The sequence below is a fragment of the Topomyia yanbarensis genome, chromosome 3 (genome assembly GCF_030247195.1).
Source record: "Topomyia yanbarensis strain Yona2022 chromosome 3, ASM3024719v1, whole genome shotgun sequence".
Taxonomy (NCBI): domain Eukaryota; kingdom Metazoa; phylum Arthropoda; class Insecta; order Diptera; family Culicidae; genus Topomyia; species Topomyia yanbarensis.
In genome coordinates, this window is record NC_080672.1 from 323,633,770 (window position 1) to 323,658,513 (window position 24,744).

Genomic DNA, 24,744 nt, shown 5'->3' on the forward strand with positions numbered 1-24,744 from the left:
TTCTGAAGAACTTCCACACATTTGAAAATATACTTCACTCGCAACACCGCACAGAGGAGTAACAGGGGTCAAATCCTGGCCAAAATTATTTGTTGTTGCTATTGCTTTTATTATGCCTTAATATGAACTAAAAATAGACAATAACAAGTTTTTGGAATAATTTGGAATCTTTCCACCTACCAGTGCAGAGGTTAATTTTCTATATCCTTTCGAATACTAGTAATTTCGAGGTGATCTTTGTGAATACATTCGTTTTTCCAGTTGCACAAACAGTTGATCAGTGGTAAAGGGGGAAGAAAAGGGACGCTTGAGCATATCTTCATAGAGATACATTTTGAAAAACATAGTATTTGGCCCTACAGCATTTCGGTGTACCTCAAATTACTAAAAAAAATTCAATATTTTCAAATCGCTTGAAATTTGTGGATCGGACAAGATCGGAAGAGTTCTTATGTTTTTCGGATAGCTGGAATCTGGTTTTGTAATACTGCTTCAGCAACTTTGCCGGATCTCGCCGTATAATGTAACTTTTTTATCATAAAAGTTTGGAATAAAATTTTTAAAAAACGTTTTTTTAAGTTAGTGCAATGCACAGCAACACTAATACTTTCAGTTAGTTTTAGGTTGAAGTTATACAAATGGTTGCATTCAACTACGCTTGCAATAATATTGCCTTACTTAATACAGTCATCATTACTAGAAAGCGATATTGCTGGATATATAATTAAAATGATTAAAAAACCCCTTAAAATATCACCATTTTACATCCATGCAAAAAATCTTTAACAATTTTTGACATACTCCTAATTTTGCCACGTTATTCAGCAGGCTTTTAGGTATGTAAAGAAAATATAACGAAATAGAAGATAAAAAAAATTTTGGTTATTGGCCAGGATTTTGTTCTAGTTACTCCTCTGTGCACCGTACTTCTAAACGAAATCTTATTTGCATGTTTTACCGAATATGTATCAATCGAAAAGTCAAATATACCGGATTTGTGAAGTTGTCGCATTGAGCTATTTCAAAAAAAAAAAAAAAAAGAAACAAACTAAAGGAAGTTAACCAGCTGGAATGAGGAAGATTTTTTAAAGTAATCGATGAGTCTACCTTCCAAGAATATCTAGATTTTAGCAAACAATCTGATATAAACACAGATCAAGGTCAAGCAAATAATCTGATACAAAAGAGAAGTCCTCAAGTTAAGCTGTTTCTCCGTCTCGAGGACTGAATGGCTGGCTGGACCAAAGTATGCCAGTCGCTGTATGAAGCGAATCTGTGACACAGTGGACACAGTTTCAGGAATCGCGATAGGCGATTATAAGCCAGCGTGTTTGTTTTTCTTTCTAGTTGCTGTACAACAAATGCTGATGATGAAATGAGTAGTGCTGTGATCGAATATGGTTATAGTAGCACAAATTAATCTTCAGCATACACGTACAGCCAAGTATGAATCTATCCCGCCTTGTGCAGGAAGGAACAGCTTTCGCAGCTTTGGTTTGAGAACCGTATTTTCACAAAGGAAATTTCTATGTTGGAAAGCTACTTAACCCTGTCTTTATAGCTTTCAACAAAAATGGCCTGTCAAATCCACGTGAAATACCTCGTGCATGTATACTAGAGTGGGACACGGTTATATGAAAAAATAAAGTTTTGCTCCAACTTTCTAGGAGGTTCCATTTGGGTCCTAGAATAACTGCAAATTCTAAGCTCAATCGGAGACACTATATTTTTGCGCCCATGGTTTAAAGATTACATGGGATTTCGCATGGAAAAAACAACTTTTACAAAATAATTCATCCAAGAGTCCCCCAGTGCCCCCTAAAAATAAATCGATGTAAGATTTTTATAGAAAATTGATCAAGGAAACAAAGTCTCGAAGACCGCAAAACGATTTGACGATTGTTGTGAAAGTTATTAATCAAATTCCGACTGATGCTCTGAAGATTGATGAACAATTTAATTTTAATAGCATCACTGCTGATTCGGCCATATACAAAATTTTTAATTTTCTTCAATTTTGTGCAAAAGAAGCCTTAATTTATCTCTCAAAAGACTTAGGAAATTACCAAATAGTTCAGATCATTAAATTAAACACAATAAGAGAAAATCAAAATAAAGTTGCATATAGTTGGACCAGGTATCTGCTACGCCGCCATGATTTCTATGCCAACACCTAAAACGTCGCATTAGGGTCGATCCACAATAAGCAGAATCAATTTCATTCAATACAATTTTGTGATAGTCAAGTTCGTTTAATTTGTTGGTGCACCATGGTGTAAAGTTTTAGTTATTCACCGACATGTCCAAAACAACACATTCCTTTAATTAGCTATCTAATATTTTCGCTTTTTAACAAATGTCTAAAAATTAAGTCATGCCGTACGGTATCTGACTAGTGAAAATCGAGCTTCGAGCAAAATAAGCGGAACAATTTGAACTGTCAGTGGGGCCCATAATTTGTGTGCCCACTGAGATGTTGACTTATGTCAGTTCAATACAAATGGGATAGGGGTGCCATATACGTGAGTTGGACAGCCAAAGGCAGTGGTGCTAGGAAAAATGAATATATTATTAATGGTCAGAGTATCAAACGGTTTCTGTTTAATAAATTTTTCCACAGGTGTCACATCGTTTCGTGGTCTTAGAGACTTTATTTCTTTGTTAAATTTCCTATAAAAATGACATAACGATTTATTTTTAAGAGGACATAGGAAACTGCTGGAGAAATTATTTTCTGGAAGTCACTTTTCCAATACAAAATCCCATATAAACTTTAAACAGTTGGCGCAAAATATAGTTTCACCGATCGAGCTAAGAATTTACACAGTTGCTCTAAAACCCAAATGGTATCCAAAAAGTTGCTCGGAGCAGGAATATCTATCTATTTTCTGTCCCACCCTAATGTATACTTGCGAAAATTGCTGTTGACGCATGCCTTATATCCGACCACACAACTCGCGATATTTGTGCTGTCACAATCAATATGACTGTTGATAACATAAACAAGAAATACGTGTTTTGTTCGTCATATTTGCCGCATAATAAACCATCACCATACTGTGGCAGAAATGAGTTTCCACTCATAATCGGCAGTGATGCAAATGCCCACCACATAATTTGGGGCAGCTCAGATATCAATTTGAGAGGCATCGAATTAATGGAATACTGAAGCAGCACAATATTGCATGTATGCAATATACTGCAATTAATATAGGAAACCGCCTAACATTTGCACAATCTGATAGAGAAGAGGTGTTAGATGTAACACTCTGCTCTGACGGTTTACGCATGAGTTGGCAAACTAGATCGTACCGAACGAGCTCGAATCTTGATCATTTAAATGTCTCGCTAGATATCGTTACATACGACAATCCCAAATCTACGAACTGGGACCTCTAGGAAGAGGGCTTGGCGACTACGCAGGGACTAACCGGAGGCATTTAAATTGGCTCGCAATGCGTACAACCCTACGATCCTCTGAGGGAAGTAGTTGGAAAAGCCTCCGCACAAATGGCTCAAGTTTCAATGAGACTAGTAGGTTTCATTTTACTCATCTTTGCAACGAAGAGATAGAGAAAATTTTTACCCCCAATAACATGACTTTTGTTTTGGTGCACATTTGTTGCCCAGTAACTAAGAGAGCAGAGAGAAACCACATTCTCTCATTGCTGAATCCTCTTGTTTGTGACAGAGCAATGCTTCATAAGATGCTCTGTTGTTACCTCATCACAGTCTGGTGGAGCAACGGAGCTAAATTGCTCAGTTGGCAGATGAGAATAAAATACACACAAAAAAATAATGAAAGTTAAGCGACATGTAAATCAATACGAATGTAAACTTAACTAGATTGAATCAAAACTTTGATTGAAATTGGGTTAAAATCAATGCACTCAGTTGGAACATCAAAGAGCATACAATTTTAAAAATCGAATTTTTTTTATTCTTCTATCGTAAAGCTCAGGTTCTTAAGAATGTTACCTCAAATTTTTATAGAGATCGGAGCAGTGGACGCAAAGTTATAGCGTTTTTCATCTTGCTCCCTTATGGAGGCGTTGCTTATATTGAAACTTTAAACGCGATTATCTCGAAATCATGTCTCCCAAAAGAGTCTTTGCGGTGAATACGATTGCCGGAAAAGTTTTCAACCGATCTCAAAACTTTTTTTTTGACTTGTTCGTAGTTTAACTGCCGTGTCCTTGAACGATTCCATTTTTTCGTCAACATTTTCATATTATTGTTATGAATTTTTTAATAATTTTTTTCAGGTGAAAATAGTGATTTTTTTGGAAAAATCGTCACCGTTTCCTAAAAGAAGAATTTTTTTTAATCAATCGTTCAAGGACACCACAGGTACATATACTAATGATTTTTTTTTAGTTTGATGGTTTCTGTTGAGCTGTTGGACTGGAATCGTAGTCACGGCAAACCTCTTTGAAAAAACGCGTTTTGCGGAAATTGCTATAGCTTCGACAGTTATTAATATTTTTTATTTTCTCAAGTGGATTTTGCAAATTGGACATTGTACTACGCTAAACGTATAACAAGTATTTCATAAAAATATGGCTACATACCTTTATAAAAATTCAAACTTTTCCCTTTTTCCCGCATCTCAACATGTATAACCCCTTAATGGTGTTTAAGGTCTAAAACCAAAACTATATGAAAATTATTGTTGTTTTATGAATTGTGCCAGTTATTTTATTTCGATTGCCCCATCATTTTTCAGCGATTTTGATGGGGGGTGTGACAGTATTTATAGTGGCCTACCAAGATTTATATCAGAGAAGAGAAGTACCACTTCGAACAAAAAAAATTACGAAAGTTCTCACAAAAGCGAATCCGATTTGTTGCTGGTTTTCCTTGCTTTGATTTGAGAGTGCACCCGTGTGACGTTTCAACACTAAGGCAAAATGTATAGCGAATTTCATAAGATTCACCTTATGATGACTAGAAAAGTAACAAAACTATGTTTTCATAAGATAAATATGAAAAACATACGACTTATATGATTATCTTAACATTTTACAAGTTATTGCATATGCCAGTCGTTCGAGTTTCATACGAGCATCTTATGATTCTCATAAACATAAGAGAAATGTATAATATTGTCTTATGATAATTCAAAGATGCCTTATGGAACATGCAATCATAGCAAACCGATTTGACCAAATAAATGCCGTTTCATAAGATAATTTTATGATTTACATGCGTGCTCCTTGTGGCTACAAATTATACGATATTCCTATGAAATTCACTGTATTTTTTGCCTGAGTGAACTAGTATAACTTTTGAGACTGGCTCGTATAAATCGTTGCAGGCGGTAAGGTCGAGCTTCGCTAAAGCGTACAGTAAATATCAGAAAATGTATTATTGCGTTTCGTATCATAGATTTTACTTTTCTGATTGATATTATGGTTATTGCTGTATGTAATCATTGAACGCTCGTTTTCTAAAACGACATTACCTGTTATTTTTGCGGGGCGTCCGGAGAATCATCCAGTTTCAACGGAATGTTCTCTGATTACCTGGTCCGCTTTTATTAATTTTGCATATTGAAGAGTAACTCGTAAGGTACCTTTGGTAAGCAGCACATGATTGCAGAGCCCTCTTTCTAACTAGTGGAACGTGATCTTCCGCATGGGTGGTGGATTTTTCCATTTGTCATGGATATTACTTATGATAATTAAGCTGAAGAAGTAAACTTTTTTTTCTGAATTCCAATCCAATGCAGTGACAGCTAATGTGAGTACTTAAGATCACAAGAGCACTTAGTACATATTAGGGAATCCAATGGAAGATTATCTTTTTGCACTATTTCAACCAAGAATAGAACCTCTGGGAACTGCTCCCATGTCGTAAGAGGCGACTAACAACATGCTAGGAGTTCCTAGGCCGAGGTTTTGTTCCGTACCGAAGACTTAATCTGGGCGGACCTTAAGGTTTTCCATATTACCCTCTTTCCAGTCTGTATTTAGTGAATCACTGACATATACCTTTTCTGATTCGCCTTTCTTGATTGTGTACCAACGTTTTAAGTTTCTTCTGGCGGTTGTATATTAGCCGTAAATGACGAAATCTAATTCTACACTAAGTAACAGAATATATTAATATACCGGCACTTCCACGCCAAGGTTTAACTTCCAAAGCTTTGGCTTAAAAACCGTTTTTAAAAAATGGAAACTTTCATGCAGGAAATTTATTGAATTGGCCTAAGATGGAGCTGTCGAATTTCACAAAAAGCTTTTTATGTTGCAAGTGATCTGTAGTTGTGTTAAATTAGGTATTTTTCTATTATATTTGGAACCGTCTACCGACAAATCTACATTTACGAATACCTCCAAAAGTGACTTCTTGAGGTCTCATGAAGGCCTGACACTAGCTTTATGATACTTTTGCTTTTCTAAACAGTAATAAAAATCTCAACATTCAAGAACTTCACTTTGTCAGAAAATGTAGGGCCATCGGAAGCTAAAACTTCGTAAAATCGCACTCCTGGTCCTTTTTTCAGTGCAGTACTCTACGTCACTCGTTCAAATTTGCACCGCTCTTATGGTAGTCGGTATTTGCTAGTATTACTGTTCTCCCATCCATTCTGGTAGTCAAACGGTGGGATAGCAAAATTCTTACAAGTTTCCTATCTCATGCCTCCACGCGATTCTAAGTCTATTGATGACATTTGGTCCTTAGACCGCAGAATGAGAGGGTGCGAACAGAATGAGAGGGTGCGAACAGATCTAGTCGAGAAAACATTGCCGTAAAAATGAATAGTTGATCGGAAATTAGCCCCAATACGACTAATCTGACTAGTATCTATGAACACGGCTCAATACGTATTGAAAATTCGCCGCGTCTGTTTTTATGAACCTAATTTAAAGCTCCGTTATTGCTAACAAGCCCGTGCATCAGATTAACAATCCTTTATATTTCCCTTCAGTGTTCGGTATTATCGCTCGTATACTTGTATTCCACAAACAATCCGATATGGAAAATAAGAAATACTTTCCTTGATTTATAACATCTCGCGCTATTTTTGCCAGTATAATATGCTGTCACTTGGTAGTTTTCAAGCCAATAAATATATCGTAGAGAAGAAGTAGCGAGTTCTGTCCAAATACTGTTGCAATAAATAGTGATCCGGCCCATTACGCAGATAAGATTAGCTTTTCCAGGCAATACTCCCACGATCGGCTGTGTGGAGTTCAAATTGTTTTTGTTTAGGGAACATAGTATACTCTCGGTAGCCGGCTGCCCAGAGTTTAAAAATAACCAAAAACTAAACAAGATCATCTCTTTTTCGAGTGATCGTGCACTCGAAGACTAACTAAACAACTACCTAATAAAATATGCTTTACAGGTCGCATCGTTTGCTTGGAGCGAATCCTAGACCTGATACCCTTCCAAACCACCAACTCCGCGACACCTATGGAAGAGTCTGATGAATCGTCGTCCTTCCGTTAAGTAGGTGGAGCATCAACACTTCCTGTCTACCTTATCCTTTATCCTTCCCCGTGAACGATGGAGATGGGGGCGGCCGGCAATGATGGCTATCATGCTGTTGAGGTTTTAATATGGGTCGGATTGGTATGAATTCCTACTTACCACTTCCTAAGCAACTCTTATTAGATAATCAGCAGTCAAACATGATGAAGTCAGTGTGCAATCCGCCAAAATCATCGTCACAACGCAACGCAACGCAACGCATTAGGGAATCCAATGGAAGATTTTGTCGTGATAATTCAATTTTGTAAAAAAAATATTTGTAATTTTTCGAACAAAAAAAATAAAAAAAGGTTCGATAAAACGTCAGTTGCATCGGAAAAAATCTAAAACAGCATATCGTCGCTGTTGTGCTATCTTATGACAAACGCCATTTTGGGGTAAACTGAGTTAGATATGCAACATTACTAATCTGAAAATTCTCTACAAAATGGCGTTTTCAGAATTTTGAAATTTTGCTTGGTTACTGATGTATAGCGAAAAAAGTGATGAGAAATTGTTAATTTTTTTGCTTTAAATCACTGTATCTTGGGGTTCGCTTAAGTAATGTAGAAATTTTAGATGTTTTTATATGTAAAAATGTCTGAGGAACACAATGACATAATAATTTTTAAAATAAAAATACATGTATTGCGACAAATATGCAGTTTTACTTTTAAATTGGCAATATTTCATGTTTGGCAACACTGTAATTAAAAATTACTATTTTTTCTAGATTGCTTGCTCAATTTCTTTTAAAATGCATCTCATCGATTGTTTCTAGGAATAAAGCCGAAGATATTTATAAAAGTTAATAATTGATGCTTTTTTTCTATGGAAAATTTTCCATGCACAATTATGACACGCCATACAAATTTTGCCATCAATACACGCCTACGACACGTGTGAGTGCGACTTTTGTTTACATTTCTAGTGAAAACTCGCAACATAGTCATTCGAACTTCGTGATATTTGAGAGTTTGATACAGAATAGATTGAAGCATTAATTGTCTTCTTTGAATTGTTTTTACCATTTATAAGTTTCAATCTCAAACTTTAAAAATCGTTTTTCTCGAAATGTGCTAAATGGCGCTTGTCATAAGATAGCACAACAGCGACGATATGGCTTAATGACCCAATGAACGTATACAATCTCGCCATCGTCGGTCTTAACAGCAGTTGTTTTCTCTAACAGTTTAACTATTTTTAAATTTATTTTAGAAAAAATCTTTAACTTGGCTGCTGAGTAACTGATTAATAATAGCTTCTCGGTACGCAGATCTGAAAAGTGTGTAGCAGCGATGCCACAAGTACATATTTATTCAGAAAGGTACAGATTTTTCGAGTATTTTTGGTACAAATTCTGTACGATACCGTAAACAGGGGTGACATTGATCACTTTTCGAAGTAATTACATGTTTTTAGACGCAACGCATTTTTTTCGAGTTTAATATTTTTAAACCATGTACTGATGTATGGAGAACAAGATTGGAAGGTTGTACCTAAAATTGCCCGTTTACAGCTATTTTTTCAAATATAATTTCAAGTTGAAATCCGTTTTCGTGTTCCGCGGTGACTTTGATAACCTGCATGTTCACCCACATTAAGTTATCGATGTCAATGCTTTTCATTCAAATGTTTGTTTAAACTAATTTTGGAAAGATACTCATTGTTAAATAGATGTTAATTAGTATTCTACAAAGAATTTCAATGTACTGTAAAATTCGAGTAATCAAAATTCGTATAATAGAATAAAAAATTCTGAAAACTTTTAAAACTGCTAAAACTGTTTTGTTTCAGTGTTTTATCAATGTAAAAAAAGTTTCATCCATTTTAACACGTTGGAATATTGAACAATAAAAAAAATGTTGCAAATTTTAGCTTAAAATAATTTGAAATTATTGCCAACTAGTTTCACAAAAAATGTATTAAAAATAAACAAACTCTTAAAACTACATTTAGCATATCCCAATCTAAAGGAAAATAAAAACTCGCTTGTGATTTATTACTCTTGCTCAAATCTGAGATTTATTTGTTTTATAAAAATTAGACACTTTATGAAGCTTCGTAAAAATCAGGTGAAGTCAAATTTCGGTTTTTTGCAGTTTTTGTACCCAAAAACCGAACAATATACTCAAAAAGTATAACAAATCAGTATTTTATACGTTTAGAGTAAAAATCAATTCAAATTAAAATGATTCGGTAGACTATTCTGGTTTAAAAGCGATCTACGAAAAAAGTTTCGAGTGATTAATGTTACCCCAATGATCAAAGTCACCCCAGTTTACGGTACGGATAACATATTTTTGTAAAAAAGTACAGTTTGGTAGATTTTTTTTAACACGACAGGTAAAATAATAGCTGGAGCTAGCACTGACATTAGGATGCGGGATTTGAGAAACTTGCTTGCAGCAAATCAAAGGATTGATGTCAAAATAGGTTTGTTACAGTACCAGGAGAAACTGGAAGTACTTCTTCTCCTTTTCTACTTCTAGTAGCAAACAGAATTAAAAATTAGCAAGTTTTTTTTGTTCCTGTTTGCTACGGAGCAACTAGGAGCAAGAACCGTGTATTGAAACAAACCTAATGAAAGCCGAGCGGATCTGCGTGGATTGCTTGCGTTTACTGTGATAGGCCGCTTACAGAGTGGCGGCGAGAAACTGTGTATGTGCTGCCCAAGTAACCATAAGCATTAAGCCATTGCACTATATTGGCTATACATTTGCACTAATGTTGCATTGAAACTCCATTACAGCAATAACAATGCAATAAAGCTCTATATTAGCATCAATAATGCATAATAGCGCAACCGACATATAGCATTATCACTGGCTCTATATGCGTATATAAAGCTGATATAACGCGTACATGCTTCAAGGATCTTTAAAGCATGTAAGCTTTACAAGTGCATTTAGTGCCATTATAGAGCAAATAAAAAGCCAATATAATGCTATTGTTATGCTATGGGTTTATTTGTAATGCAACTCTTCTTGAAGATTATATTGGGCATATTTCATTTCAATCGAACATATGCAATATAGTCTAGGGTGCAAACGCAGTGAACATACCGTGAAGGACGAGGCAAGGTACCTCAGTTCGAGACATACTAAAGGTAATTTTCGTGAAACATTCATATCATGTGAGAACGAAAACACATTAAGGATATTCATTACAATACATTAGAAGAGTCAATTACGGTTTTAAACAGAACATTTTATTTTAAATAATTTTCCTTTTGCTCATCATACCGAAAGGAAACATAAGAAATGATTTTAAAACCATGGCGGACAATGACAGCCAACTGAAGCTAATGCTAAAAGCATTAGTACTGCAGAAACGAGCTGTCAATCTATGCACAGTAATAGCACTATATTTCTCCTTTTCTGGCATAATACCAGCATAATATCAGGCTTCACGGCTCTTCAAGACAGCATTATATGTGGATCTAAAGCAGATATTAGGCTACGTTATAATGCTTGGGTGGTACTGCCAGTAGGATGCGAGATGCCATAAACCTGCTTGCAGCATATCAAATGGAACCTGTCAGTGTAAAAGCAGGTAGCCGGTGCAGATCCGCTCGGCTTTCACTCTGACATCATCCCTTTGGTTTGCAGCAAGCAGGTTTTTCGCGTTCTAACGTCAGCCCTAGCCCCAGCTTAGCTTCTCGCCGCCACTCTGTAAGCACCCATAGGCTTCATTTGATTTGCTGAATACAAGTTTGTCACATCTCGCATCCAAATATCAATACAAGCCCCAGCCAGGGTTGCACATTCACACATTTTTCTTTAATGTCACAGATTTATTTAACAATTAGGTAATCCATGAGACGTGTTGGATCAGATGATTAGTTCTTGATTGTTTCTTCTGACGTTACTCCGCTTTGCTGGGCACAACGTCCGACAAAACCGTTGATTCGATCCAACATCAAACGAATCGGAACTAACTAAGTAAAGCAAAACAAACTTGTTACAAAACCCTCCACTGAGTTGTCAAACAAACGTCTCATAGATTGCCTGATTTTTGGTCACAGCTTCTTTTTTCAGAAGACCGATTTTTAACATTTTCATGAAAATTTCACCGATTTCCACAGATTTTTGGAAATATTTAAATTTTTTATAGATTTTTCGGAAATTTTAAACACTCTGTAGTTTTGACTGGTTTTTGGCGAAATTTTATCGCAAATGAAACAACTGATTCCGAGTCGGATTTTTTTTTGGTTTTTCGCAGCCAAATATCAGCATCAGCACCAACTCAGTATCTCACTGTCTCGAATGTAAAATAATTGTATAAAATGATTTTGTTTGTCATTGTGTTGGTACAGAATACGAAGAATTTTCAATTCCCAGTACAGGTTTAATTGTGGCAGCACTGGTGCGTAGTCAGAACGATTGTCATGGTTTACAGACCTTGGTGGCATTTCGTAAAAATTGAAATGCGACGTTAAATCCTTGAAAAGGTACTCATGAGAATTTATACAAAGCAGCCTCCAATATTAAAGATTGAAAATAATTATAAACTAATTTCCTCCACTTTTATAAGGACCAAAAAACTTATATCGAATCCTGGAAAAGGAAAATGGCTGGCTAACAAAATGCTGTTTGTGTTTAAATTTAATGTCCTTGCTTGGTGGTTCTTAAAAGAAAGGACATACAATAACCATTGGGAAGATATCCATTGAAAATCTTTCTTGGGCAGTGCGCTAAGAATTAACCGTGCAGTCAAAAGTTTCGATATTTAAACGTAAATGTATGCTTACATACTTCAACATTAAAATTTTCGTTTTTCGATGGAAAAAGATTTTTAAAGTAAAATATCCGTTTGAAACCCAAAAACGCAGTCAATGTTTGAAAGATGGATTAATTATTGCATGACAATTTTTATTTGGTAGAACATATTCTGACCACTTGTCGGATTATCGGGGATGAATTGGCTAGATATTTTATACCAGTAACGTCGTATAATTTTGAACTAATGTGTTGATTAACAGTGTATTTTGCAGGGCTTCGACACCACGTGCCGCTAGTGATTTTAAAAAGAATTGTGAGAAGTTTTGATTTTGAGTGGCCCTTCTCTTCTCTGTTTATATTCAACAAAATGCACGGGCACTTCCAGGATATTTGCCCACCCTATAGAACTCGCCTCCTTTGGATAAAAACTTTATTGTTTCAGTGGTTTCCATACTTTCTTCTTATTTCTTAAGTCATACAATTTTTCATCGTGGATAAATGGGACGATAAACGGGATAAGGGAAATATCGAACCATATATTTTAAACGAAACCATTATTAATAATTAATGTTATACACAATTAAAAGAAAAATAATCAAGTTTCGAATAAGCCCGATGTCGAACAACTGTCGCGGTTAGGGTTAGGATTGCCACTGGATCGAATAAGTGTCGTACATCAAAAATGGCAGTTTCCACCGACCTCAAACAAGCTCCAAAGCTAAACATAATTTTACTACGCCAAACACCTTAAACCATCAAAAAAACGTACCTCAACAGTTTGATGATAGTTCGAAGGCGACCACCTCCGGCTGCTTCTTGTTCCTCTGCATCGGCAACTGGATCCGCTTACCCTGAATTCCTACTGACCCTCACCGGCCACAAAACACTTGACCACTAGCTTCTTGCCGGTGTTGGCATATTTTCCACAGAATTCATTCAACAAAATCCCTTCTACGACCGCAACGAAATGCACGAACCACCTAACCTTTATTTTGCTTCGCTTGTTTAACTAATATTTTTCTCTTATTCTTTTATTAACTTTCCTTCGCTGATTTTTTTTTTCTCTTTTTGTCGCTTGTTTTGAAAAATCTTCCAACTTCTTCTCGGCGCGGCCGACAAAAATACTGAACTTCACCCTCTTCGGCGTTGTACTTTTCTCACACTTCCACAATCGTAGTAAATTCTTGAATTCACACACTCGGGCCGGGGCAAAACTACTTTGTTTCGAAACGACGGAGACGCGGCTCGATTCCCATCAACAAGGATCCGCTTCGGCTGTATGTGCTGCTGCTGCTGCTGCTGACGAGATGGTGTTGAGCTCATTTGCATTCGATCATCACCACTGACTTGCTGCGCTCTAAGCACATTTAAATTGGACCTTGGGTCTTCTTACCGTTTTTTTGCCACTTACTGCCGCCTCACGCTAATCTCATTATACCCAGCCGATATACACACTGTACTGCCCTATTTGGTCTGGAGCTGATAAGCTTGAGGACGCGAACCAGGCGATTCTAGACCTTATCACTGCGACTTATCTGATGGCAAAATGTACGACTTTGTGCTTCAAGGTTCCGAGGCACCACTCTGGAAACGGCACAGTTTGACGGCCGGTTTCCTGTTCCCTGCGGGCACAAGGGGTGCAAACGAGCGTAGGTATGTGTCGTTCGGTATCCCCTTTCTGAAGGCGCTCTCATGCACACTCACGGAACATACAGACATACACACACACGCTGTGTGTGCGTTTCAATGGACTGCCATTTTTTCGCAACTGGTGAGACACTGCACGAGCATAAATTTGCGTTTAATGCTCGCTGGCTGGTTCTCGCTCGACAATGGGAGGAAAACACACACTTTTATGCGAACTGCTTGAATGAATTCCCTCTTGTTGTGTTCCTTCGCAAGCGCTGCCGCTGCTGCGGTCTGCTTGTCTCACTGATGTTGTTATTTTTGTTGTTGTTACTATTTTTATTGGGGCTCAGCCGCTGGGCTGTTGTGTATTTGCGACGAGTGTAGCTGCGGTGGCGGCGGCGGCGATGATGAAGACCGCGACGACGGTTCACTATCGCCCAGTGACAGCATATGCAAACACAAACACTAACGCAATCGACGGAAGACGATGTATAGTGGCCAATTCTGCTACTTAACTACTCTACCAATCCTCAGCCCGGCAAAGGCAAAAAAATTAGGTGGGATCCAAAATTGATTCAATCCAGCCAGTCGATTAACTCCAAACTCTCCGTACCGTTAATTTATTTACTCCTAACCTTACTTTTTTTCTGTGGTTGCTTTCACACATCCACACACTCGGGCCGATATGCGATCGGATAGTTTGCTCAAAGCTCCACCGCTATTTATTGTTTCAAATCACACAAAAATGTGCGAAAAAATGGCTGAACTATCATCAGCTTGCAGTGCGGACGCCGTTCATCTATATTGCATTGATTAAATCGGTAGGCTCCGTTCCCTCTCCGGTAGCAAAGGCGAGACGGCACTTTCTTCCGTCCGTCCGTCCAACCGACCGATAAACCGACCGTCCTTTCATACAGATACAAAGCGGAACCGTCTGGCGGACCAGACTTGGGCGGTATGAGAACTGTCTGGAAATCGATTTTCCACCGTCAATCTTTTCTTTTCCTTCGCGAATTTTTCTGACACCAACTAAACTCTCCGCGATTCGAGTCCGGTTTGCACGAAACAAACACTTGGCTCCGTAGCTCTCCTCCACTGGCGTTACAAACTACAGGAATCTGCTCGAGAATTTTCCCGATCTATATTTACAGCATATAAGTTTCTTCACTGATGTACGGATATCACTCAGTTTCGTGGAACTTGTTGTAGACAATGTGCGTAGTTTAGGTCCCGAGCCGACCTGAAAACCGCACCAGTATAGTAATATTATAGCCCTTTCGACGTATATTCACAAAATAATGCTCGTTCGCGTTGTTCCCACCGAGTACCCACTCCAACACAAACAGAAAAGGGGGAACAGAATCTACACGCTTCACTTCGTGCAACGATTCGCGCGCGCTCTTCACCGTTCAAAATTCGCGACTCGGTTCGATGAGGTCTGCCGAGTAACTGAAGCTCCGCTGCGAGCGGAATATCTGGCCAAGCGACCAGACAGAGTCTGTTTAAACATTTACACATTGCGCTTGTCGCTGTTTATCATTATTCTATGCTCTGGCGCGGCTGCCTCTGCCGCTACTGCTGCCAATGATTTTGATACTCTTGTGCAATCGGCGGACTCTCCCATTTCCATCGGTGTTGGTTCGGGAGCGGTGCCGACGCGCGTGTGTGTGCGCGAGCGTGGATTCAGCATAGCTGCAGGGATGCCATGCCATGTGCCGTGGCGAGTTCGAGCGTGTATTAGATTCGAAGTGTACCTACCTACTCGTGGCAAAACCGTGATAAACCTGGCGCTTCCATTGAATGGAAGCTGAAGGGTGTCCGTGATATTTTGTGTTTTTTGCCTTTCTCATATAGAAAGGATATGCAATCACTCTGAAAACCGATTTTTTTACTGAGGCCCGGAGGGCCGAGTCTAATATACCATTCGACTCAGTTCGTCGAAATTGACAAATGTCTGTATGTGTGTGTATATGTGTAAAACTCACTCACTTTTCTCAGAGATGGCTGAACCGAATCGCTCAAACTTGATTTCAAATGAAAGGTATAACGCTCCCATTAAGCTGCTATTGAATTTTTTGTCGATCGAACTTCCGGTTCCGGAGTTACGGGTTGAAGAGTGCGGCCACCCAGCAAATTCCCATATAGAATGGTAACACCATGATGTCCAAATGGTGTAATACATATTAAAAAGGGTGCAACATAACTCGAATTTGCGGGTCTAGATCACTAATGATCATTCTAAGCAGCTTTGACCACATTGGCCACCTATGACGGTTCTTGATGCCCCGGGTACTTTCCCAGTTCGTAAGTTAATCTCACACCTTTTTCTCAGGGAATTCTTGACCGATTTCCATAAACTTGGTTTCAAATGAAAGATACAATACTCCCATGGACTGTTATTGAACTTCATTCGTATCTGACATTTGGTTCCGGAGCTACAGGTTGTTTATTGCGACCACCTAGGAATTTCTCATATAAACTGGTAAAATCGTAATACTTCAAAGGATAAAAATCCATTTCTATTTGCAAGTCTAGATTACATCATTTCTATTTGCAAGTCTAGATCACTGATGGCCAATCAAAGATTCTTTGAATTTAATGTCCACTATTGTCAGTTCCGGAATTTTCGGGTTCTGGACATATTTCACATTCCATAGTCACATCGATTACTCGGTGATGACTAAATCGATTTTCATAAACCAAATCTCAAATGGAGGGTATAATATGCTGTTGGGTGTTGCATACTCCATCAGCCCCCTCTCAACTTCCCCTCACGCCATCTCTTTCTACATAAACGCCCCCTCCCACCCCTTTGATCTATATTCTCTTTATCCGCTATATACATTTTTAGAGAATTTTGTTCCATAGCCATATATTATAAGTGAATTTGGGGTCGCTCAGCTCAAATTTGATATTGAAAAGGTCAGATCAATTCATCTTATAGTGATAAATTGATTTTGTCACACATTTTATGATATAAGTTTTGCCAATAGTTGGTAATGAATACGAAAGAGAACATAAATAAACTATCCGATTTCATTATCGTCAATTCGGTCCTTGCGGATAAGATTTCAACGTACTTTAGTGAACTGTAACTTTTTTTCCACAAATTTTATATTAGATGATAGAATCTATCGACATTCTTACTATGACTTTCAGCTATCAACTCGGTATCGTTTGTTGGTTTTAATCGACGATTTTATTAATTGTGTGTTTAGGCTAGCCTCAATTCGGTTGATTTCTTAGCTGTATTTTCGATTTAGGTATAACACTTTTTTACATTTTAACGACATTTAATTAGCTTGAGATTACTGGGTTGGGTAGGAAAAGTTTTGAAAATTTAGAGCCATAGTACTCAAATGAGAGCAAAGATGTGAAGTATACAGATCGGAAAACTAGAAGCATCTTCAGAAAAAGCGCTTCTGTTATAATCTAGCCAAATATTAAACGGCGCCTTTCTACTACTTATGCGCAAATTAATAAGTATTGATGCCTCGTTAGTTTAGTGTCGCCTATCAGAGATAGTACTTCATCAGCCTTTAACTTCGCACATTCTGTAGCATAAGCACTCAAGTTAACCAGCAGAATTTTCATAATAACTTGCATCAATTTTATGCGCAAATTAATAAGTATTGATGCCTCGTTAGTTTAGTGTCGCCTATCAGAGATAGTACTTCATCAGCCTTTAACTTCGCACATTCTGTAGCATAAGCACTCAAGTTAACCAGCAGAATTTTCATAATAACTTGCATCAATTTTAGACAATTCTAATACAGTGAAGATCCGTTTGGTGAGTCTTAGGCTGTTAAAACGGGGATATTGACAAAATCGGGACATATATTTTTCTTTCGTTTTAACAACCGAAGTCCTTAAAATATTCTTCTTTAGTCCCTTCATAACCCTTTCCAATTATTTAGTTTAAATTTCGCTTAATAGGGTCAGACCGCGCAAAATTGAAAATAAAATTAAAATTTTGATTTTTTCGTATTAAGGATCTCTAAGATAAGAAAAATATGGTCAAGAAAAAATTTACTCGAATTCGACTTGGTTCGTCTGCTAGAGCTCATCAAACTACCAACTATCAATTTTCATATGAGGCTGACAAAATCGTGGGCTGAGAAAATCGGGTCTTCACTATAATCTATCAATAGTACAATGTAATGGTACAACAACATGACAACAATGTTCCATAAATACCTTCTCGTCTTATTGCGACTGTACTCTCCGCAAAATAGATCTTTGCCACACACGTCCATAGCGAACTAGTCCATTGTTCACATTGTTCTTTCAATTTATGTTCTTTGGGTGTTTCAAACAACTCGAATAATTAAAAATCATATTAGATTTTGTTCTGTTTACTTTCGTCCATTTCTGGACAGCCAGTTTATAAAAGGAGCAAATGAGTTATTTTAAATCTGCAATCTGCATCTGCAATTTCCTAATACACTAGTTATAACGCTATTTGTAACTTGTATGGACTTATCAGCTTCAGATTCATCCAAATCTGAAAAAATCAGATCCGTCCAGATTTCAAAAATATATATTTTAGCTAATTGTCAGCTAAGAGGTCATGCACAAATAACGTAGCTTTTTGTCTTTCTCATTTAGAAAGGATATGCAATCACTCTAAAAATCGTCAACCTGATCCCGGCATGGACATAAGGTTTCTGGGTTTTAACAGGAGAGATTTACACCCCCTTCTCCCTCACCGGTCACACCCAAATTTAAATTCCTCGTAAATCACCCCTCACTGCACCCCCCCCCCCCCCCAGGCCACCACCCCATCCATCACTCATACCCCTCCCCCTCTCAACTCCATCATCTTTATACCACCGGTACAGCACAAGGCATTCCGAATTAAGCTGGGGAGATGTTCGTTCGTAGTTAGCAGGAAGACAACATTGAACTATTGCTGATTAGGCTAATAAAGTATGATATTTTTTCGTTTCAAGTGTTTCACCGTCGACACATAGCTCATCAGGTTCGTGGCTGGCAAACTATTGTGTGTAGGTGTAAAGTGTACTAAGAATGTAGTAGATGTTTCCATAATTGAAACGAACATAACCAGCCATAGACTCATAGTTCAAAGAAATGAGAAAGGCACAATTGCACCACTAGGTGGATTAAAACAGGTTTTTTGTTTAGTAATTCTCTGTGGTAACGATTAGCTCTTTTTATAGTTTAATTTAAAAGGTTTGTTTAGCTCCTTATGTACGTGGCAAGTAAGCTTAAAACTTCCTACTGCAAAAATCACTTAACTGCGAAAGCATACTATATCTCAGTCACCACTTGTGACTGAACACCCAATATATTGAATTAGAAATGTACAGTATAACCCACGGTGTCTCTGGTAGAACAATATTTAGGCAAAAAAATCAGTATCGCTGTAATATTCACTAATTGAATGCTTAGATACTCCTCTTTCATCTGAGACTAAATTTGAAATGTTCTACCGTCTAGAACAATAATTTCTGTTAACATTTTTAAGATATTTTTTTGCGTTTCAATGAAAAGTTCTCAGAAGATATATCACTTTCAGGAGGATGGATCTTTGGAAATACAGTATCAGAAGGAGGATGTTACGTTAATAAATAACCTCCGAAGACACCAATGTCCTACATTTAGCCAATTTCGGGCTGATTTAAATTTAAAATTTGAATAATATTTTTACTCGGGGCATTTTCTGTCTCTGGTAGAACAATATTACCACAAACAAATCAATATCACTGATGTACTCACTATCCGGAAACTTGCCTCTATTTTAAACGAGACAAATTTGGAATTGTTTTTCTTAAGGTTCTAGATTTTTTATGGACACTTCATTACTTGTTTATATGTCAATATATGAAACTAACTTTTTTTTTAAATTGATGAATAATTAGTATCAGAAAATGATTTATTTGTGTTCTTTGAATTCAATTAGTTATGTGTATGTATTGTTTCATACTTCAATTTAGTGCATTTTTACTAAATTTAAGTAGCGTGAGTTCATATTTATGTGTACCAATTTCAATGATTACAGTGTTTTTAGTACACTTACTGTAAGTACATTGGCCTAATATATGCTTCCTATTTACTAATATCTGCTTCCTACTTCCATGGTAAGTGTGTTTTTGGGCCAACATAGGGTTTATACCTGTTACAATAACTTTTTAGAATTGCTTCAAATCCGCAAAACAATACCCTTTTGTTTATATTTTATGATAATAGAATTTTTTGCTCGGGATTCTTTTCCGACCCTTTTCCTACTCAAAATTATATCATTTTTGGATTCATCAGAACATTTTACTTTTATTTGATGTATTTAGATCCTTTATTTCATTAATTACTCAAATCAAAATACTTGGTAAAGTGCACTTTAAAATTTCAATTTTCCGTATTTGCTATAATAGAATTGCTACTTTAAACCAATAAACAATCCCTAAAAACACCCTAATGCTTTCAAATATTTTCTCGCCCCCTCCAAATCAGATAGTATGAAATGATTTTGCGGAAAATATAATTTTCTGCTAAACTGTGGACCACTGCTCCTATGTGTTTTTAAAGGGAGAGTCTGTCGATCGTGGTTAAACTCGTAATTTTCCAGGAAACTAAAAACTAAAACAAATCAAATTGAGCTAAAATTGTTCAAAGAAACCATAGAACAATGATAAAATTTTGAATATAACATTAGTTACAATGAAACCCGAGCAAAAATATATTCCGAAGAAAATTAAATTGAAGGAAATGATTTGTTTTGCAAAGTTCAAGACCTCTTATTTCTAACAGTGTGTGCTCACTGAGTTAACCTCCCAAAAAAGAGATGTATTTTTTGAGCCATTCGTTGAAAAATTACCTAAAAATTGATCAAAATGTTGAAAAAAAAATAAATGTTCTAGACCCCCCGTAGCACATTCCAAAGTTATGCTCAGATGGAAGAGGAGCATCTAAGCTTTCGATTAGTGAGTATTTTGGCGATACTGATTTTTTTGTTTAAATATTTTCTATAACAAATGAAATTTACGTACCGTGATATGTTGACATATTAAGAGAGTTTTCTACTCGCGAGGCCTTAAATTGAGCACTTTTTTGAGAATAAACTTTGAACTGAGCATCTACTCAATGGATATAGAAACTTTTTTTTATTTTGAACATACATGTTTTGACTTTTCAATTTTACTTTTCAAGACGAAAAGATAATCACAGTCACATTGGCTATGTTTAGACGAGAGGAACTTCTTTTATTTTATAATTTGGAAAAGTTATGTGACGATTTGTGAAAATTTCCAATATTTACGTTATTTTTTGGTTTATACGGGGTTATAAAAATGAATCAAATTGACATTTTGCAAATCCCTCTTGAGCAAACATAGCTGTATGTTTTCTGAACAATTGGAGAAAAAATTATTGAAATCGGACCAGTACTTCTATGAAAAGTCTTACTTAACCGCTTAAAAAATACTACTTTCGAGAAAACGCGTTTAAAGATATAGTACGGTATATAACTCGATAGTAGTATCTTACTAGATAATCTACTATACCGGGTCCGCAGAGCTCACCTTCCTCATCACAAAAATGTTCTTGGCTTTGCACATTTTAGTCTCTCTCTGTTGAGGAATTCAACGAAGATCCGTCCGAAAATAATTAAAATCCTGATCGACCATCTTGGATTCCTATGAAACTTTACACATTTTATCGGCATGGAAGACTAAACACTTTCCACAATCAGTAAGATTATTTTGACTCAAGAGCAATTTTTTAAAAGTGCTTAAACATTTCTACGTGCATCAATTTCAATTTTTTTTTATTCGATTACTGTATTTTATACAGCAAAACTTTCTGAGGACGAGTTTGAGAGAATTAATATTTATGTGCAAAAAAATACACACTGAAAAAAAATTGTGTCCTTTTTCACAAAAATAAAAATTTGTGTTAAAAATTTTAATTGTAAAAAAACCCAAAGAATTTTTTTTTATATTTTGTCAATAAAAACCTCAAGAGAACAGAAACATTTTGAATGTGATTGTATGATGGAGAACTTATCAATAAAAATGTTTTTCTAACAATAACTCTAATAAGAGAAAGTTACAGGACATGTTATGGGCTTTTTGAAAACTTATTATTGTTGATGGAAAAACGTGAATAAATTCTGAAAAGGTCGTAAGAAAACAAAAGAAATGTGCTGTTAAAGCGAAATTTGAAATATCTTGAGAACTACACCATTTCAATATTTTTTTTGTTATTAGCATTTTGATTTAAAATAGCGTTTAAAGTTATATTCAAAATGAAAATTGCATTTTTTCTGCAAATAGTAAGAATTATAAAAATATGTCAAAAGTTCATGTTAGGAAAACTTTTTTATTGAAAGCTTCTCCATGATTCAAATACACTGAAAAAGTTTCTTTTACGTCTTTAAAAAGATAAACATTAGATTTTTGACATTTTATGATGAGGTAACGCGAATAACTTTTAAAAAGGGCATAATCACACGAATTAAATGTTTTTGTTGGAACGAAATTCCAAATATCTCGAAAACTATCACATTTTTTAAAATTTTTGTTAAATGCATTTTGAAGAATTCAGACACCTTGTCACCAATTTGCATGACGACCTCGCGGTATGCAAGGTAGGATCGCAGCCAGTGGAAAAATCTCGTAGTAGATCCTAGTTTATCAAGCTTTCCTAGTAGTATCTCGTGGTTAACTGCGGCCTTAAGATCCGTGTAGACTGCGTCCACCTGGAGTTTCTTGGATATTTTTGACGTAGGACTACGTCTTTGTTTTCGATGTGGGGGTGCACTTTGCAAATTCTGCAAAAATGGTACGTAACGGAAAGTGGCCAATTTTAAACGCTTATAATTCAGCCATCTCACGATAAATTTTCAATTCTGTTTGCACATATCGCCCCGAAATACTTCTAAGAATAGATTCCAATAGATACACAGATTTTTGATATCATGGCATTAAAAATTTAAACAATGTACAGCCTAGTCAAAATATCTCGTATTTACACACAGATGATAGCGTTTCCTTAGCCCAACACGAAGGATTTGTGTACCTAGCGCGATACGCTTCTATGAATGACGTTATCATCGACTATTTAAAGAACGGATTTGGCCGGACAAGCTCAGTTGCCAGTTGAACGGCAGGCGGAGCATATCACTGCGCTGTGTGTTTTCACAGCTAGTGTAGCTGAGTTAGAAGTCCGTTACACTGGCTGTGGAGGTACGCTACCCAGTTCCGTCCAACACGCGACTGAGCTTGTCCGTTCAAACATTATGCTTCCTTTTGTGTTGTACTCGTTTCCAACACACGAACACAATTATTAGTACAGAAAATCGCTTGTACATTCGAGTACCATTTGTAAACGCGGTTAATATAGTGTTGTGGTACTGGTTGTCCCTTTCGCTCTACCTATCAACATCAGCGTTGACCTATTTTGCTTTGTGCGCTTGGGTTCAATCTTTGAGGCGAGTGTGTAGGTAGGTTTATCTAATTTGTTAGCAGGGTTACCATATTCACAAATTTTTCTGTAATGTCACAGATTTTTTTTCACAATTTTTGATTCACTGATGGCAGATTTTTGGTATTTTGATGAAAATTTCACAGATTTTTGGAAATATTGTGATTTTTCACAAATTTTTCGGAAATTTATCACAGATTTTTTTCCTGTTTCAGTTATCACAGATGGTAAAAAAATATTATTGACCGAAACACAGATTTCAATGTGGCATCCCTGTTTGTTGGCGGTTGCATGCGTAACCTGCATGGTAGCAATATGTGCTTTCGTTGCGCAAAGACGAAAACTTTCTTAGCAATAAATTTACGCGGATCAATGGAAAGCACAACGAAAGTTTATTATTTACGTTCGATCAATTCATTGATTCGTTTCCACTTCACGTGCTTCATTTACACTTACACTATCCTATTTTGATTATGCTAATAGGTACATACTACAAAGTCTATTTATGAATATATACACTGCCACTCGAAAATGCGTTGCAAAAACGCATCTAAGTCCATATATTAATTATTTCCGATTCTTGTATATTTATAGTTACGATATATGATTAAGACCACTGCATTTGCTACATTTGTATGCGTACTTTACTGCTAGAAATGTGATTATATTGTCTAAAATTTGATTTTTCTTCAACGATTTTTTAACACACACAATCGAAAAGTTTTTACAATTTTTAAAAACTGATTCTGTGCTATAAAGATTTAGTTCCAGATAATAGTTCGGTCACGATTTTCTGTCTTCTTTCTCCAGCTCTTCTTAAATGAGTTTAATCGGATTGGATCACCTTCTACAAATGAAATGACCTGATAATCAAGAAGGTTTGGTTGAATATGTAACATTCGATGTTGATTGGTTGTGCTTAAACTATACGTAAGAAATATATTTGATTTATTATTCTTTTAAATGTACCAAGAAAATAAATATTTTACATTTAGTAGTATAGTCCTACGTCTACAATTCGTGCAACCCCATAGGGCTGCCACTTGTAGTTTTTCCATGCAAAACGATGTGAAGCTAACTAGATTCAACTCAACCGATCGACCAGGGACGAATCCGTGCTGACAAGTGCTTATGTAATGTTTGCTAGCTGAAAACAGCACCTCGTTGATAAGCGATTCGAAATTTTTTGACTCGACTCTCAGCGAAGCGATTCCCCGCTAGCTCTCGATGTTGCTTTTGTCACCTTTCTTGTGTGCTGAATACATGACTGAACACTTCCAATCATCGGGAAATTTTTGCTGCTGACGTGACATATTGAAAAGGTGCGTCAGCGGGATCGCTAAAATATCGAAACATTGTTTTCGGAACAGCTGAAAGCAAGCAACACTCAGTCCTGGAGCATAAGACGATTTTGGTTTTTTTTTGTATTGCAGAGGGAACCGATTGTTCTGAATTGGTGAATACATCCACC

At 36.6% G+C, this 24,744-nt stretch overlaps 1 protein-coding gene across 3 annotated transcripts in view; it reads right to left on the minus strand.

The window, feature by feature from the left end:
• The window catches only part of LOC131691386 (uncharacterized protein DDB_G0271670), a 159,627-nt gene extending 144,318 nt beyond the window's left edge, over positions 1-15,309 (minus strand). For 2 of the 3 annotated variants that reach the window (XR_009305757.1, XM_058977730.1), the window contains exon 1: positions 12,973-15,307. The gene's annotated coding sequence lies outside the window, so the exon portion shown is untranslated. Of the gene's footprint in view, positions 1-12,972 lie in introns of all 3 variants that reach the window. The other variant, XM_058977731.1, reaches the window with a different exon arrangement.
• Positions 15,310-24,744: the final 9,435 nt, after the last annotated feature.